Below are 19,278 nucleotides of genomic sequence, written 5' to 3'. Positions count from 1 at the left end.
GATCGTTTAAAATGAAATTAACAATTCTGTTTTTTCCTTTTTTTTTTTTTTGTTATGCATATATCATTACCGTGGATTTTTAAAAAATGTTAATCGAATTATTTTAAATTTCAAAAACAGAATCTTCTTTGAATACATTAGTCTCGATCCAATTAATTTGTTCTATCGATGATATCGATAAGACACGTTCTCTTGACGTTGACTAAACTGCACTACTCGCTATTAATACTCCCTGACCGTCTTGAACTGAAAATAACATGGCAATAACCAACCGAGATACATACTCGAACGATTTCCTTCGAGATCTGGGTCGACGCACCGTATCTTCTAATTTGTACATTTCAAGTTTTTATTTTACAACAAAATTTCATACCCAAGTATAATGATCGATTGAAAATATCATTTTTTAAATAATTTACAATTTTTCTACAATTAACGATTACATTTATTATATGTAATTTATTAAATATTTAAACATTTAAGTTGCTATGAAATTTTTAAATTATAAACGCTTGTATTGCGCGCCAAAAAAACTTATAATGGCCGATTGTAGAGCCATGATTAAAAAAATGTCTCTCGATGCGATTACATTTGTCCAAATTTCTTCAAAATCATAAAAATAATGTCGTTCGAATTACTTGGAAATTTTCAACGAAAAATCGTGAATTTCTTTCGCGTTCTAAAATTGTTGAGAATATAAAAATAAACATTGCATCAGTTATTTGATCACGCATCGATCTAACATTTTTATCTTTACGATTGTGAAGTCCGTTGATATATTGCCCTGTAATTTATCTCTTTCTCTCTCTCTTTCTTTTTTCTTTTGAGAAAAAGAAATGATAAAAAAAAGAAAAAGAAATACACTAACTCATATATAATATCACTGTATATAATATTTCTCGTAGAAAAATACCTGAATGAGAGTATTCGTGAAAACCAACAACTGCAATAAAAAACATATGTTAGAGTTCGACGGCCCATGAGTTGTCACTATATTTTCTTACTGTCACTGATAACGCACACCTATTCATTTACGTATTCGCGCATTATCTTACATATTCACACACATAAACACACATATATTACATACATATAATCGTAAAATGTACAAAATGGACTTGGATGAACGACGATAAATTCACAACAAAATTTTGTTACTTCGTTTTGTTAAATTCTAATGCTTACATTCATTTTTACATATGTATCATATTATCCATGTACAGTGCCGAATAAAAATATTCGCTCAGACTACTTTTTTGTAGACACTGTTTTTTTTTTTTAATATATGATCTTGTCGATTCGAAAATATAAATATAATATATTATAATTTATGGAAATTAAATCGATATAAAATAGCAAAAAATTAAATGACAAACAGTTAAAGACAAGTTTTTAACTAGAAACAACTTTTCAGTCATTATAAGTTCTTTTTTTTTTTTACATCAATTTAATCTCCATATCTATAACAATATGTTATACTCAAATTTTAGATTAGAAAAAAGTATATTTAAAAAAATAATATTAATAAGTATAATAAAATAAAACAAAAAAATCATACTTTAAACAAATTTACATAATACGTTATAGGAAAATATAATCAATATTTTAATACACACGATGATTTATATAAATTTAGTTAATACTTTGAGTTATACTATATCATATTAAAGACACCATTTTGTATATTTTGTATTCAGAATATACACAATGTTAAAAATGGGTGGTAATTTATTTTAGCCATTTTTAAGAAAATGTTCATCCAATCCGTGCATATATATATATATTTATAAATGTATGGATTATAGTAAAGAAGATTATGGAGAACAATGTATGTATGCATAATGTAAACACAGGATAGAAATGCATCGAAGGGGGTTTCTTCTCTCTCTCTTTCTCAAGGATTTGGGTCACGTCACCACGCTTAACTCATTTCGAGTTTGCCTGGAAAGGCTCACGAGCGTTGTCGACGCACCTTGCCTTACTTTACCTGCGCTTTATCGCGATTCGTTTTATCAGGGTCAGATAAGAAACAACACAACTCAGATGTACATATGTATTTATGTATATGTGAACGTTAACTTGTAACATGGCAAGCATGTATAACGAACACGTAGACCATAAAATCGTTTGTAATACAAATACATATTCATATATACTTGTATACTTACTTGTATATACTTATATTAAATATTATTATTATTTAATATAATTATATTTAATTAATTATTATATTTCATTGTATATATTTATATTAAATATATTACATATTTAAATATATTTTAGTACATTACATTACATATATTAAGTATATACAGTATATATAGAAATTTGCCTATATACCCATATAAATCGTATAGCCTTGGATCATATGTACCAATCAATTTACACACGAGAATCTTCACGAAACATTAGTATACACGCTCGATGCTCTGATTAATCGATCAAACTATAAAATCAGTTTAACCTTCTGAACTTGTGTGTATTTGTGCGGTATCTGTGGTATGAGTATTTGTCTGTGTGCGTATGTGTGCCTGTGCATGGAAAATTAAATAATCGAAATATTTATAGGCTATAGATCTTATCAAGGAATGCAATAAATCTAAACATATCTCATTTGATTGTACTTTAAAATTAATCATGAAATTCCTCTATCGAATATAATAAAATATATTTTCATTGGCAGTTAGAGTTCGGATAAAATTTTGTAAGAATTTTAAATGTACATATATAAAAAATATCGACGTTGATTATCGACTAATTACTAAATTTAACGTGTTTTATTACATGGGTTTACGTTTCCTTTTTTTTTTTTACATTTTTTTATTCTTTTTAAATTATATCAAATTAAACCAAATAATAAAATTAATTAAACACAGTCAAGATATCATTTCGTAATTTTTATTTTTCAAAAGATTACCGATGCGTACTTTAATTTTATGCTTATAAAAATAAATGGATTATAACATGGTATTATAATTATACCAATGACTATTACAATCTATCCAAAACTAATATTCGAAATAAAAACTAAGTCAGTTTTTTTCAATCTTAAATTTAAATTAAATAAAAATTTACAATGTACATTCATGAAATTTCAAATCATCGAAAATACGTGTAATTTTCTTCATAACTTGGCCCAATCTTATATTTGACGTTGTTGTTGAATCTTATACTATGAATTTCGAAACGAATAAGAGTTTCATTCGTGTTGCAACTTACTTGGCATAATCTATTATCTTTTTCCAAAGGGGAAAATAAAAAGAAATCGAACGACAACGCGATAATTTATATCGAGCTCACACTAATTTCCTTCGTTATTATCGACACGGATAAAAAGACTACGATGAATAAGGAATGGTTATCGTATTTTTGTCTTTTTAATATATATATTTGCAAGACTTATAATTCTGTTTCTCTCTCTTTCTCTCGATATTGGACTTTTATTCTTATAAATGGTATATTTCTCAACCCCTTTCCCTCCCACCATCAAACATAACGTCACAGCTTAAACAAAGCTGAATCGTAGTTATAGGAAAATCGCTAACGAGTAGAGAAATATTTTTCATTTTAAATATCGGGTGTACCTATACCATCAAACACTATCATCCCAAAAATATTTTCATTATTCGTGGATTTATGTCGGAAAAGAAAAAAAAGAAAAAGAAAAAATATGCGAAAATATTTAAAAATATTAAACAATTTCTTTAGAGATACACATAATCTTGAAAAGACATTTTTCTTGAGGAAATATTTTTTTACAAGATTTTAACATAATCGTGCATACATATTCAATGCTCGTGAAAAACGTAATGCGTATGCACGTGCATTTATATGTAAACATTGCTGTGATTTAATACTCTCCTGTTTATTGAAACAAATTTAATATAAATATAAACAATCAAAGATCATCGACCAAGTAATGTTCGTTGACTCTAAGAAGTGAAAATAACGTGTTCTACTTAAAGTAAAATTATTCGTTTTGACTTGTAAACAGTTCTTTATTTTTATTCATTAATTTCTAATCGTCTTTGTAATTTACAATTATTATTTCTACTTAAAAATTCCTTTATATCGAGAACGTTGTATTTACGCACAAATGCTGTATATGTTTGTACGCATGTGCATCCGTGTTGAATAATTTCCTGTGCTTAAAATAGATAGAGTAGAATAGAATAGAATACAAATACGTATATATAAATTAGAGATAGCAAATTTGCACTTCTTTATTTTTACTCTCTTTCTCTCTCTCTCTCTCTCTCTCTCTCTCTCTTTCCTTTCATTTTCTATCATTCGATGTAAACATAAAGTATGTATTTTAAATTAGAATTGCATATATGAACGAAGTAACGATACAGCATGCGCCACCTGTAGTATCCTTTCTAAAGACCTATTTCAGTACTTATCATGAACTATAGGTGGCACCACTGTTATCTTAGTGCATCTTTTCTACGTCGCAAAAAATGTTAGTCATTATTTTCGGCTATTCTCCCCCATTTCGTAAAATTGTTACAAATTGCTTTCTCTCTAATATCGTCGTGCTTAGTCGAATGTGTATTTTCATTGCGACGCAACGATGTAATCTCAGTTTTTATCTCTTTATGCATTGCTATTTTAATGTCTTTACAAGTATCAATCATTATTTATTTTTAAAAATTGCAACATTCTATTCAAGTCTTTATAGTATTACATATTTATTAAATATGTTTAGGTTATACGAAAGTAAATTTCGTAGATGATTAAGTCTACTTAGACTAAGACTTGTTAATCTTAATTTGTAGCAAAAATGTACAGAAAAGGTTAATAAATGTGACAACTTTGGCAAAAAAAAATAGAAATCTGAACAAAATTCTATAAATTTTAGAATATTTCATTGTCTATTTGCAATTGCCCAGTAACAACGATTCAGCTTTGTTTTAGCTCTGACGTCAAGCGCAGCACTTACAATAAAACAAATATACCGGTATACAAATTAATAATATTCGAAGAGGAAACACATTTCAAACAATTTAAAAATAGAATCGTTAGAGAAAATTCTAATACTTGTGCTACTTCAACTTATAGAAAAGCAACAATTATATGTACTTATAAATACGATTGAGAGTTCATAAGACTTGCGTAAATACAGGTGTTTGTTGTCTATGCAGGAGGTGATAGTGATGGCGGTTGTTGCGGTGGTAGTGGTAGCGGTGGTAGCGGTAAAGCGGCAAGAAGGGTAGGAGTAGGGGAGAGGGTGGAGAGGGGTTGGTGTAAGCGAGTAAAAGGGAGAAAGGACGCTCATCGATACGAGAGTTACTGCGTGACACGGTCGCGAGCGTGCCACTGCTCGTGACACTGACATTAGAAGCAGGTTGGAACGTTAGAAGTCGAGAATGACGGAAAACAATCTTCTTCTCATCTTCCCTCTCCTATTATTCCCTTCTTTTTCTTCTTCAGTACTCTCTCCTCCTCCTCCTCCTCCTCTTCCTCCTCCTCCTCCTCCTCCTCCTGTTTATTCTCATTTTTCCTTCTATAACTCGTCGGTTTACGAGGACACGAGAACGTACTGGTAAAAGTATGAAACTACGTGGTTCTCTCGTTCAACCAGTTTTTAGTTGGCCTCGCAAGACCCTTACACTGTGCGAGGATACACCGGGATTGCATTTATCCTTAGAGACTATCTTCTCACTCTTCTTCAATTCTTATTTCTTAATCCTTTCCTTTCATCCTTTCACAAGGAAACCCTTTTTTATATCTCGATATCTTTCTATTTATATCTTTATTTAACTTCTATTTGTTGTTATGATAATCGTATAGCTTTATTTTATTAGTTTTGCTGAATTTCATAGGTTGTTTTTTCATCGAAATGTTGGAATTCGACTGGTTCATTCCCCTATAAAAAAAAGTCATACGATTGATTTTTTATTCATAGAATTATTTACAGTTACTATTTTGAATATTAATAGAAGAATATTTAATATTAATAGAAGAAGATATGTTTTAGTATGTTTATTTAATGTTTTTTTTTTCAACTCTAACACTCGCGGGATCCATGGAAAGTTAACTAAAGTTAGCTAACTTTCGTACGCGTTAACGCAAGAACTAAAACGGCGTTAAACTTGTACGGGGGAAAAGGAAGATCGATCGTCAGACTAATTCGAGAGTCGAGGTCAAAATAATATAGAACGTATCGTATCGGACTTATACATATATATATATATATATATACATATGTGTACATGAATGTGTGTGTCAGTGTATGTTGTATCCTTTGCGAATAAGGTTCGATGGACGCGAATTGCTCACGTGCGAATGAACGGCGATAACGTCTACTGTGTTAGCCTAACGATAATACTGCGGAATTGTCATTAATGATTATTGAAAACTTTCGATCGTTTTCTTTTTATTTTTTCTAAATTTCATTCTTACAATCTTTTTACATTTTTACCTATCTTTATCCGTGTTTTGCGATTTGATTCTGAAGAATATTGCGATAATCCTAAATTTGAGTCAACAATTCGTTGATCTTACCCTATCACGTGACCTCAATCGAATTTTGCAGATATCTGTTATTTATCTTTATTACTTTAATTTATTATATACATATATTTTTTTATTATTGTTATTACTATTTAGATTTTTGTCCACCCATTGGTCTTTTTATTCGAAGAAATAAATTGATAAGATCTTAGGTATTTTGATCACGTATTCAAATTACGGGACCAAATTTGGGATGGTCGAACTTTGGTGGACTTTGTCGAAGAAAATATATATACCTATATGTATGTATATGTGTAAGGTTGGGGAGGGGGGAGTAAAGAAAAGAAGGGAGTTGAGAGGGGGTGGATGGGTTGCTTGTAGGGGTGGTAAGTCTGGCACTGATACATAGACGAGGACAATGCTCCATTTCAAGGATATCCACTCTCTTCTCGATCGTATAAGAAGGAGAAACGAGAAGACTCAGAAGGAGGAAAAGGAAGAGGAGGAAAAAGTTGTGTAGAGGAGAGATAGGATGAGAAGAAGGAGAAACTTATATTATACACATTTCGATTCGCGTTGCACATTAGCTCGTAACGCGTGCCGGCAATATGGCTACTGAAGAAAATGCTATCGACATAATCTGGAAATGTAAGCTTATACAAATCTGAAAAGTTATTTTATTTTATAATAAATGAAAAATCATCGTTTCATTAGGATCGATTTATTTTTTATGGAAAGAACAGTTTAAGTACATATTTTTTTATTGAAGAAAATAAAAAAAAATATATATATATATAAGTGGGACGAGCGCCTCCATGCCAAACTCATTGGGCATTCGTGAGAAGGAGTAGTCTATAAGCCCTGGATAGCTCAGTTGGTTAAAAAGAGCAGTTGCCCGGAAAGGGAGAAAGATCCATGGTTCGAGTCTCCCGGGGTTTTCCAGTCCGTCCAGCGGTCCAGTTTTTTTTCACGAATCCCACATATATATAATATTTCTCAATTCATATATTTTATTTTGGCAGGAAAGTACATTAAAATATGATAATTTAAAATGTAAAATAAATAATTTATCGTATTATAGATATTTATCGCAAAAATGAACGTTAGTAGTCAGTAGTTGATTTCCTTCAATAATATTTTGATTTTCTCATTTCGAATCGCAATAAAAAAAAATAATATCCTTACCTATCGATTAAAATATAAAAAGAAAAGTTCTGTTTGTTAATATAAATGTTAATAAAATATATATTTGTTCAATCTAACAATGACAATCTACTTATATATATATATATTTATATGACAGTTCAAAGATAAATAAAGATATAAAAGATCGTTAAGAAAAAGATAACTTTGATCGACGTGTTATAATGAGTTTAAGCTGACTCGCTTACGTCGCGCGGAAGAGAGAAAGATAAAATTAAATTGCAAATGTATTCTCTCTCTCGTGGGAACAGCCTCCGTTCATGGCACACCACATACTCTCCCCATTCGTGTGTTGTGTTGCTGTTTGTGCCATGTTCCTTCGCTAACGCACCTTTTATAATTCCCTTCGCGAATCGGCTGAATGGCGGCCGATCGTAATCGTAGACTCTCGAACGTTTGGAATTCGCGCGCATTTTCGCACGCCATGTGTAAGTATATATCTATAACTCTCCTTCTACTTTTTCTATAACTCCTCCTTCAGCTCCTACCGAAACCCTCCTCTTCTTGAAATCCCAACGAATCGACATAAAACTCCATTTCGTGGATTATGGCGGCGGCAGCATTGTAACTGCTTCAGACGAATTTATGTTCGTGGAAAATATCCTAACGTTTTCTTTTGTTTTTTTTTGTTGTCTTTTCCTTTAACGTTTCTCACGCCTTTTTTTCTGTACTATTACGAATATTTATTCTTTTTTTTTGTGTTAATTTTCTATTCTTCCACCGTGTGTTCTTGAAATATTTTCACGCTTGTCATTTATTATTTCGAATAAAAGTATCGGTAATGGCTGATTATTTTTTTCTTTTTTTTTTTGCACATGATTGTCATCTTTCGAGATAGAATTTATTCGATATTGAAAGTCATGCTTATTACATTCGTATCGAGTAATTTAATTGGTTTTTTTTATGCGAAAGAAATTTATTCTTCTTATATATTCAACTGTAAATCTTTGATTGTCATTAATGATATTATAGTTTTTTTTGTATTGTCTATATTATCAAGTGTTCTTGCTGTTTTTTTTTCTACTGCGTCAATGCAAGTTTAAATGCACTAGATCAGTTAAATTTTATTTATTCTAATATTAAAAATGGCTGTTCTCACTTCAACGTTTGCATGAATGAAGATCAACGATAAGTAATCTGTTTTTTTTTGTCATTTGTAAATGTAACAATAACCAAAATTCATCGAAAACTTTCAGGACAATATTGGGACAATGGCTTAACAGTGACTGTACAACCGTAATAGAAGTAAAACCACAAATACCACATAATGCGTAAACACTTTATAGTACAGTCAACAAAATGTATCATTAAATTGAGGACCATTTCTGACTCATTTTTATTTATGATTTGCTTACAAGCCAAAACGTTTAACTCCATTTAATTTCAGCGTAGTTTTGGAAATTTTATTGTCCAATTATTTGATTAATTTTCAACTCGATAGTATTTAAATTAAATTTCTTGTATTATTAGACAAAAAATTACTGAATAATAAAAATTCTTGTGGCAATTAAATAATGAATGAAGTGATAATGTATGTAACATTATCAATTTGTTTTACTGTTTGATACCTGAAATTAATGGTTATAGCAAATGAATGGATTCATATATGACTATAATATTCTAAAGTATCTTTATATTTATAACAAAAATACTCTCACACACACAATGTTGTATTTCCACAATATGAAAATCCTCATTGTAACTTCATCAATTTCTTCTACATTTCATTTCGTTGAATAAATCGATTTTACAAATTAACAGCTAATATATAACTGTAATATTACAAAATTTCTTGATATTTAACAAATATGAATTAACAATACTATAGTTTACGTATACCCAATACCAAAAGTCTCGTTATAACTTTATCAATTTGTTCTACATTTCATTTCGTTGAATAAATCGATTTTACAAATTAACAGTTAATATATAACTCTCTATAATATTACCAAATTTCTTGATATTTAACAAATATGAATTAACAATACTATAGTTTACGTATACCCAATACCAAAAGTCTCGTTATAACTTTATCAATTTATTCTACATTTCATTTCGTTGAATAAATCGATTTTACAAATTAACAGTTAATATATAACTCTCTATAATATTACAAAATTTCTTGATATTTAATAAATATGAATTCACAATACTATAGTTTACATATACCCAATATCAAAAGTCTCGTCATAACTTCATCAATTAGTTCGTCAAATTAGTCGATATTGCAAATTAACAGTTCATAAATAACTACAATATTGCAAAAATTGTTTTTGTCATATTTGGCAAACGAAAAAGTTCACAATATCATAATTTACATATACCCAATATCAAAAGTTTCGTTACATCATTGCAATAAAAGACTCGATTGTAGATCGTACATAAAAGAGAATCGAGAAGGTAGAGAGAATTACTGGTCTAGGAGAACAGAGAACAAGGAGTATAAAATAGCAAGTGAGAAAAAGAAAAAGAAAGAGAGAGAGAGAGAGAGAGAGAGAAACGACTTAAACGTAACCAACGAAGGCAGCCAAGTGTGGGAAAGTGAGGGAGCTGGCCTCGAACTCAGAGACCTCAACCTTCTCTCTACTGCCTAGCCTGGAAGTAGCAGCAGCAATTGTAGTGTAGTAGTACTAGTAATGTAGTAGTTGTTGCAAGAGCAGTAGCTTGATCTTACGTGTTCTCCTTCTTCTTTTCTTCTTCCTTCACCTTTTCTTCTTCATTTCCATCTTTTTCTTTTCCCTCATCTTCCATTCCATCGAGCTGAGAGTGGTCTAACTGGCTCTGGTCAAGCCCCCTTTTCAGAGGAGGCCATGATAGGTAGAAGGTACATAACCTCTCATACTTTTGCATTGAGCATTACAATCGAACTTATCGTCCTTTAAATCTCTTAGAAATAAAACATTTGTTCCAGGTTGATCGAACGAATACCTTAACAAATTATCTCTTAGAAAATTTGTTACATTTTTCTTTTTTTACTTTTTTTCAGGAGTTTTCACTTTTATAACAATAACTTCATAAATTTTATCATGTAGTTTGGAAAGGATTTCTACGTTAATCGTTGTATTTTTTTTCTCCTTCTTTCTTTCCGATATTTTTTTTTGTTTTTTTTTTAAATAATAATAGTAATAAAATTTATAGTATAATATTATAAATATATAAATTAAATATTATAATATTATACATTTTATTATATGGACCACTTCTAACGAAATGAGGAAAAATCACAATATTATAGGTTTCTACTTTATTGGTGTAACATTTATCTTAAAAATTAGGATTTTTTCTTTTATTTAAATGTTACATCGTTGGTATTTAGTTTATCGAGAAATTTTTGTTGAAAACAATGATCATTTTACAAATTGCATCTTATGTTAGAATATTAGGATATCAGGCACGTACATCGATCCTATTACAAGTAATACGAAACCATCATATTTGAATAGCGCGATAAGCTTAAGAAAGTGTCATCTCTGCTCGAACTGCTTAATAACGCGAATAATATCAGTTTTCTTCGCGTCTGCGATCTTTGATCCCGAGAGATAGACATCTTTTAAGATTTAACTCTATGCTGCTTCTATTCTCATCTAAACTAAACGTCATTGGTTTCCACATAATTTTGCATATTGTGCATATTTCTTCAACATAACGGATCATCATCCTCTTAATTATTCGATTATCTTAGAAAAATTTTCTTTGGTATGATAATTGGCTTGAATTTTTCTTCTCATTGCCACATATTATTGTTTTATCCTCTGTTGAAATTATAGATTTAAGAATATAAAAAAGTACATTGATGTAACACTGTATCTTTTAAATATTTATTTCATTTTATCAGTTAATATACGAAGTTTATCAATTTATATCTTTTTTTTTAAGTGTAAGTTTTTTTTTTAATCGTATTTAAATTATAATTTTTGTAATATGAGTGATTTAATCAGTGTTATGATCTAATGACGATTATTATTTGTCATTTGAAAAAGTAATTCTTGTCTCTTTCGCATATTTACATAAATAATATTGATAAAAAATATGAATCATGTGTTGAACATTTTCTTAATTCGAAAATACTAGGCTTGTTGACCAAAAAATGGTTATAAAAAAATTAATTAATTGTTATAAAAAAGGAATAATTATGGAATTGTTTTTTAATTGAATTTCTAAGATAGCGTGTTTTTTTTCCTTCTATGTAAAAAAAATAAATGAGTAATTTTATTTGACACATGTTTTTTATTCGGAATGCGAAAAAAATTAGGTTACAAAGGTTCAAACTTGTGATTGCATATGTAGAAATAGGAAAATAAATACACAATTGGTTTATTAAAAATTTGTATATATATTAGTTCATTAAGCACAATATCGTGCTTTAATAATCTTGTATAATACGACCATTAATTTATCAGTGTTCTTAGGAAGGTCTTAATTGGGGTCACCTAAGTCACATTAATCATATACCTTGAGAGTTTTCTTTTATTTCGTTCGGCCATTTTCTCATTACTTTACCTTACCTACAAGGTAGTAACACATCTAGGAAGTCTAAACAACTATATACATTATTTTTTTGTTAAAAACAGTTAGAGTAAAAAGATTGTATGAAGAAAAATCATGATTACATGGGAAGACACTTAACGCGTTCAATCGTTTGAGGTAAGAAATTATAAATAAAAAAGAAAAAAAAATGAAAAAAAAAATACAAAAAAAAAAAATACAAAAAAAAATACAAAAAAAGAGAAAAAATAAATTCTACGAGCTTAGAATTCCATGTGGCTTCGCAAAGAAAGTCACTTCACGAAGTAAGATATTTATGGTGAAGTAAAGAACAAGATTTGATTTAAGATAACTATTATCGCGCTGGGGCATCCGGTTACACCATCTTCCCTAAGTATACGTACGTGTATTTATAAAGTATATAAAGAATCGACATGTAAGTGAATAAAATAAGTTACGAAAGAAATTTGATATTTCACTAGTACCATTTATATACAGAATGAGCCAGTTAAAACAAAATATCAACATTACTACATTACTTAAGATTTTTTTCCATAAAAACATAACCAACTGACATATTTTGTCGATAAAAATGATTCACCCTTTATGTAGGACAGTATTAGATGAAAGCTATGCATTGTTTGTATTTCTTTTATCTGTAGATAACACTCATCACAAAATTTGTTCTTTTACGGAATACAATCTTCGAACAATCATTGTCATTATCTTACAATTTTGATCTGTCCAAATAAATCATTTGAAAAAATATATTTATCTCTGTGTATATATTGTTAGATATATTGTATATATACTTCGTCTCAATTTTCTTGTAACCCTTTTTGTGACTTCCATCGAAATTTCTTAACTACGTATCTAGATAATCTCTAACTTTATCTGTCTATTTATTTATCTATCTCTTTCTAGCTTGATTCAAAATACATACTTACCATCGAGGATTCTATGTCGCTGCTTCGACACTCTCCCGGGAGACTGGGATAACTGGGTCATAGCCAGATATCGACATCCTTCGCTTTCCCGCTCAACCCCTTCTCTTCCTCTCCTTTCCCTTCCCTTACCATCTCTTCTGTTCTCTTTAACCTATGCGATTTTCGTTTCATCCCTACAGAATCATCTAGATATCATCTCACCACACTTCTCGTTAACAATACTCGTCCGAATGAATTATCATTCACAAATAAAGATTAATAAACCTTTTCCACCTTTTCCACCTTTTCTATTTCGAGTATAATTCAATATGAGAAATAATCTCTGAATATTACCTCTCTCTCTCTCTCTCTCTCTCTCTCTCTCTCTCTCTCTCTCTCTCTCTCTCTCTCATCGAGGGAATCATGGGAATGAATTATTCCATTTTGCAGTACGGAAATATGATGTGTGACTACATTGTTAAATTTATTATTTTTCTCTTTGACGTGTAGCATTGAATTTTTAAATAATAAATTTATCATTAATTTTATAACCTTATTTTTATTCATTTATGGTGTTATATATTTGACGTTAAAATTTAGCCCAAGGTTATACATAATTGAAACGATATTGGATTCATTTTTTAATAAAGTTAGAATATATCGTGACAAAAAAAAATATCATCCACTTGGGGGTTGGTGTATACACTTTCCTTTTCGTTGTAATTATCAAGGGAGGTCGGAAAAATTGAGATCGAAGGTTGGCAAGGGTACAGCAAGATGATGAAGGAGAGTGAAAGGGAAAGGGAGAACTTAAATGAAAATACTTTAGCTGGGTTGATGGAACAGATGTGTCCTTCGAAGTAATAATACAGGCAAGATATTTAAGAGTTATGTTCGCGCTTACTTGCGAGAATATATCCTGTTGCGAGGACATCGTTTTCATTTTGATGATAAAGCAAAACAAAATTGAAGAAATGTAGGGGGTCTATCGAAAACACATATATGTAGGTAATACGCTTTTCCCCATCTATCTATGGGACATTTCTTTTACTTCTACCAAGGTTCACTACTACTACTCTCCTACCTCAAACGAGGTCAACCCCAATGGGATGTCTCTCTTGGCACACCAACAAGCTTTTCCACCCTGCTCATATCCTTCCTATGCGCACGAGCACACCGGTAATCCATTTGGTGACCGATTTCCAAGAACGCGCTTGTAGTCTCTAATGATGAACTCTGAAACTGTGTCAGACCATAGGTATCCTAAATAGTCATGATTTTATTTTATAACGTTAAACAGGAACTACTGATTAAGTTATCAAATGTTGGACAATTTTTCACATTTCTAAGAATATGAATCATTTGATAAGTTACACAAAAGATTCTCTAATCAATTCATATCATTTTTTTTTCTTCAGATATCTTCCTGGAAAATAAAAAATTATCTAAATGAAATAAAAGAAGAATCAGAGTCGGAAAATCGAAAAAAGTCATATTTAACGTATCGCTAAAAGAATAGTAATTAATCGTAGCAGCTGGAATGACGAAACGTGAGATATGATAATAAGGACACATTTGAGGGAAACATGCGAAACAGCAGGTGTTGTTGGTGGTGTTAGTAGTGGTGGTGGTGGTAGTAATGGTAGTAGTAGTAGGAGGAGGTATTGAAGTGTCGAGGTCCGGATTTACGTCATGGTGTTCGCGGCCATGTTATGGGGAGTAAAACGGGACACTGAGGAAAGACGATGGCGGTCAAGGTGGGTGGTGTTGACCCGATTTTCAGCTGCAACCGGGGCTCCCACCGACCGGCTGACACACTGCGACGTTGCTCCTGTTACAGCATACGGCCCTGACCCGACCCCGAGCCACACGGATCCCTCGATACTACTCCTACCTTCTCCTCTTTCTCTCAATCCCCCACTTTATCAATCTTCTCTCTCTTTCTCTACGTTCTTCTTGCGTAGGTCAGTGTCGTATGTGTCTTCTTACTTCTTCAATTCGCGCTGCAAATACATTCACTAAAATATTTATTTAGAAATTTTACTATGAATCATTGCGATCGTTTATGAATCATGCACGAAATTGTTTTTATACATAAAAATTGTTCATTGACATCAAAGTTATTTAAATTAAAACATTTAAGTGGAGGTTGAGAACCCATTCTTAACGTATTCGGTTCCAACACGTGGATATTATTAGAGTCGAAGATTTTGCTCGTAAATATTCGACTAATGATTCATTCATACCGAATTTACATTAAGGGCGTTCTCTTACAAAAGTTTATGCAATTAATTCTCGCGATCACATTTTTTTATTTGATTTTGATAATCAAGGGCTCATTAGATAAATATACATCTTTTTTAAGAGTCGATTATTGGATAATTTGGAATAAATGTTCTTTTTTTGCTTAAATATTATATTAAGAAAAATAAATCATTTTTATGCAAATTGAAGTATCACAATTTAGTTTATACTAACTTATGTTAGGCTAACTGTTAGATAGATATGAAAGAGGTATAACCCTTATACGTGTCATTAGACCTATAATGGGTATTCCCTTAGTGCATTTTGTCCATACTTGTCGCTGAAGTCCACATGCTTTTAATAAGAAGTAAATAAGCACTTTTAATAACTATCTACGTTTAGATTAGTTTAACTCACTTTAATCCAATTCACAGAATTTAATATTCTTTTGACTAGATTTTCTATATAAATTATGAAAGTTGGATAGTTAGTTGAAGGAGAACGGAATAGAATAATTTGATTTTTTTGAACAAACTCTACACTTGAGATACGCAGAAAGATAGATGAATTTTTATAATCCTGTAAACTTGTTCATTCAATTAGATAAATGATAATTTTAAATACATATATTTAAAAAATTATATTTATATTATAATTATATTAAACATAGAAATTTCTTTTGCTTAATGTAAATGCATTTTTTATAATAACAGTTATAATAATTATTATTATTATTATTATAAAAACATTCACGCATTATGCGATTGTTCGAGAGAGACAAGAAAGGAAATGAAAAGGAAAGAAAAAAAAATTCAACGAATCGAGAGTTAAATAAACTAACCGTCAATCTTCGAATACTCTCGAAAAACTTGAGATACGTATTGCGTGGGTTTTAAGAAGATTCGCGCGCGCGCTTGCATGTGTGTACGATACGTGCAGCTTTCGAACGCAGAATTTAAAATTGAGGTCGTCCACTGACCAACCAAAAGTATTTCTTTTAACTTCTGATGAATAAAACTGCGATAGCCCGAAGGAAATACTCACATACATACATACATACATGCAAATATAAAATGAGCACACGCGTATACACTTATACATATACGTATACGTATGAACACATATTACTCATACAATGGTGTTTTTATATAGAACGCGATAGGCTCACAAACCAGTATCAATTTCGAAGAGAGTCTAGTTTCACTATCAAGGTTGAATTTTGCTTTTGCGCTGGTCAGCGCCATTGTCGTTATTAATTGCTCGTTTGTTATGAGAGGAAAGACAGAGAGAGAGAGATAGAGAGAGAGAGAGAGAGAAAGAGAAGGAGAGTTCCGAAAGGTCAAGGATCAGGGTTCAAGTTCGTTCTCCGTTCCACCCACTACCGAATCTAAACTTATGGAGACTGGTATTACATTGGCGTAGTAACACCTTAAATTATCTACATTTAAATTTTGTCAAACATTTCGCGTTAAATTCATTCGCTTGATCAACCAGCTGATATTATTTCCTGACCCATTTCATTGTTTTGTTATATTTGTCAATTAAATGTAATTATATCAAAAATACTTGGTTTAAGTAAGCGGAGAAATACAAAAAATACTTTTGAGGTTATAAAACGTTACTCACATTTGCGGTATTTTTCCGTTTAAACGAAATTGACCTACTTACCTAGAAAAGAATTTGATATTCTCTATTACGGGGAAATGATTGAGAACCATTGGCTACAAAGTGTTAATGAATAAGAAATCGCGATCGTACGTTTTAAGACGAGACAAACGATTGCTGCTGCGGGAATCGTTGTAACTTTGATCACGATTTGTTCACTAACGTCTAGCATGCGTTTTTTGTTTTTTCTCTCTTGTTTTTTTTTCTTCTTCCACTTCTTCTTCTCCTTATTTACTTCTTGTTCTACGACATTATGCGTTGTTTGAATTACGTCGTACACAGTACCGTAGTATACATTTCTCGTTCTTGTCTCTATATGTGCAAAAGATGGAAGGATAGAAAAAGATAAATAGAGAGAGAGGCAAAGAGGAAAATGCGTTTTCCGTTCTCCTCGTCTCCTTCTCGAAGGTTACGTGTGGGCGCTGTGAACGAGGATTGTGACGCTGAGACCGACGTTAGAAAACGACGAATTTATTCCACCTTGCGCCGGCAAAGATATGTATTTCTGGTCTCTCGCAGATTTTATTCTTTATAGTCAGCTCCCCAGAAAATATAACCGTATATTATCTTTAAACGAATGTCGTCAGAAATGAAAAAGGATTTGATTTCGATAGAGAGAAAGAGAGAGAGAAAAAAAAGAGAGAGAGAAAAAAAAAGAGAGAGAGAAAAAAAAAGAGAGAGAGAAAAAAAAGAGAGAGAGAACGATAAATTGAGGAAAGAAAAATTGATCAAAATTGTGATATAGAATTTATCTTCTCCTAGAGATACCAGTGGTTCTCATTTGTTTTGAAAAATCACACTGAAATTACCATTTTCTTTACCAAACTTTTTTACAATAAAATTTAACCACTAATCGGAATCGTATGATTGAAAAAGGAATAGAATTTTTGGTTTGAAAATTTGAGATAGACATTGTCTAATTCGTATTTATAAGTACTTATCTCGATTTAAAAAAAAATAGTACTCCTTTTTTTTCGACTGTCCATTTGGTCCAACATCGATGCTTTTACAATTAGACAGAAACTGGTAGACAAGAATACACGCGAATTTTTTTTCTTATTTTAAATAATGAACAATCTCGAATAACACAAAATGCGTTTGACGTTTACTATTTATTAATTGATATTCGCATTCTGTATTTTTTTTTAAATATTTAATAAATTTTTATATATAAAAATTCAGTATCACATTGTTGGTTTCCAATGAACATCGAAACTACTGAATTGATCTTAATGAAATTTTTTTTATTTTGTGTGATTTTTTTCAACTTAGTACATAGGATCATTTTTATCGCGATAATTTTTATTTTTAATTGCTAATTTAAGGATTTATTATTTAAAGGTTATTTAGACCTTTAAATATTGTAAGTTTTCAATAGGTGGCATTGTATTACAATTGAATTATTTCGATGTATACACACATCATACGTTTTTTTCAAATTTACATATGACATAACTAACCTTACTTTTTATATTTTTTCGAATATTATTATTTTATGTATTCCATTCTAATTGTGTTATTATTTTGTATATTGTTATTTATATTGTATATTATTTATTATATATATTAAAAATTTTTTATGTTGTTTTATGCCTAATATGAATTCCCAGAAATTATTAGTGAATAATTATTTGACTGCATGAAATAGTTTAGAATTATATTAACATTTTGTAATAAAGCCATAATAATGCGTGGCCGAAACATCCTAGTAAATTAATAAATTATAAATAATAAATATTTTCTTTTTTTAATTTTTTTATATAATCCTTTTCCGCCTTTTTCTATATGTTTTACTCTTTCACAACTATTGTTCGTTCATTCTCAGCCTTAACTTCGTTCAATCGTTCACGTTCATGCTTCTAATACTCGTGAGGAGACAATAAAGCAATCTTTCATCTCTCTTTCTATTCCCTTATTCTTTCACTCTTATTATTACTATTTTTTTTTCTTTTTCTTTCTCATAAAGTAATAGTGGCAGTAATAGTAGTAGTAGTAGTAGGGAAGAGAAACTGAAGGTTGAGAGTGGGCGCGGAAGACACACCCGAGCATGTTAATGGACGACCCTGATCGTCGATCGACACGATGACGTGTCTTAAACGTGCTGTGTGACGACGTTAGCGGAACATTAGTCGTTAGAATGTATCTATGTATAAGTAACGTTGCTAATTCGTTTCATAATAATACGAATATCTCGAACCTTGGGTCGAGTGGGTCCTTGCTAAGTTCTAACTTTTTCGCAGAATGAACTATATAATAAGCCATAAGTCATAAATATAATAATACATTAATTAACTACTTC

General features: G+C 30.6%; 1 protein-coding gene and 2 long non-coding RNA genes across 4 annotated transcripts in view; 2 read left to right on the top strand and 1 right to left on the bottom strand.

Moving 5' to 3' along the window:
* The window catches only part of LOC149032468 (uncharacterized), a 155,619-nt gene that overhangs the window by 100,100 nt on the left and 36,241 nt on the right, over positions 1–19,278 (top strand). The window lies entirely within an intron of this gene.
* On the bottom strand, positions 1,579–18,229 carry LOC149032470 (uncharacterized). Its single transcript, XR_016176702.1, has 3 exons — positions 16,983–18,229; positions 13,092–15,073; positions 1,579–5,869 (listed from the first exon to the last, which is right to left on the bottom strand). It is a non-coding gene; the product is annotated as an uncharacterized LOC149032470 (long non-coding RNA).
* Positions 6,821–10,157, top strand: LOC149032471 (uncharacterized). The gene is made up of 2 exons (XR_016176704.1): positions 6,821–8,087; positions 8,856–10,157. It is a non-coding gene; the product is annotated as an uncharacterized LOC149032471 (long non-coding RNA).

Source organism: Polistes dominula, unplaced genomic scaffold (assembly GCF_049000335.1).
Source record: "Polistes dominula isolate Pdom_NZ unplaced genomic scaffold, Pdom_raw_medaka contig_22, whole genome shotgun sequence".
NCBI lineage: Eukaryota > Metazoa > Arthropoda > Insecta > Hymenoptera > Vespidae > Polistes > Polistes dominula.
Note: the sequence above shows the minus strand (reverse complement) of the source record. Positions and strands in the feature narration are given on the sequence as shown.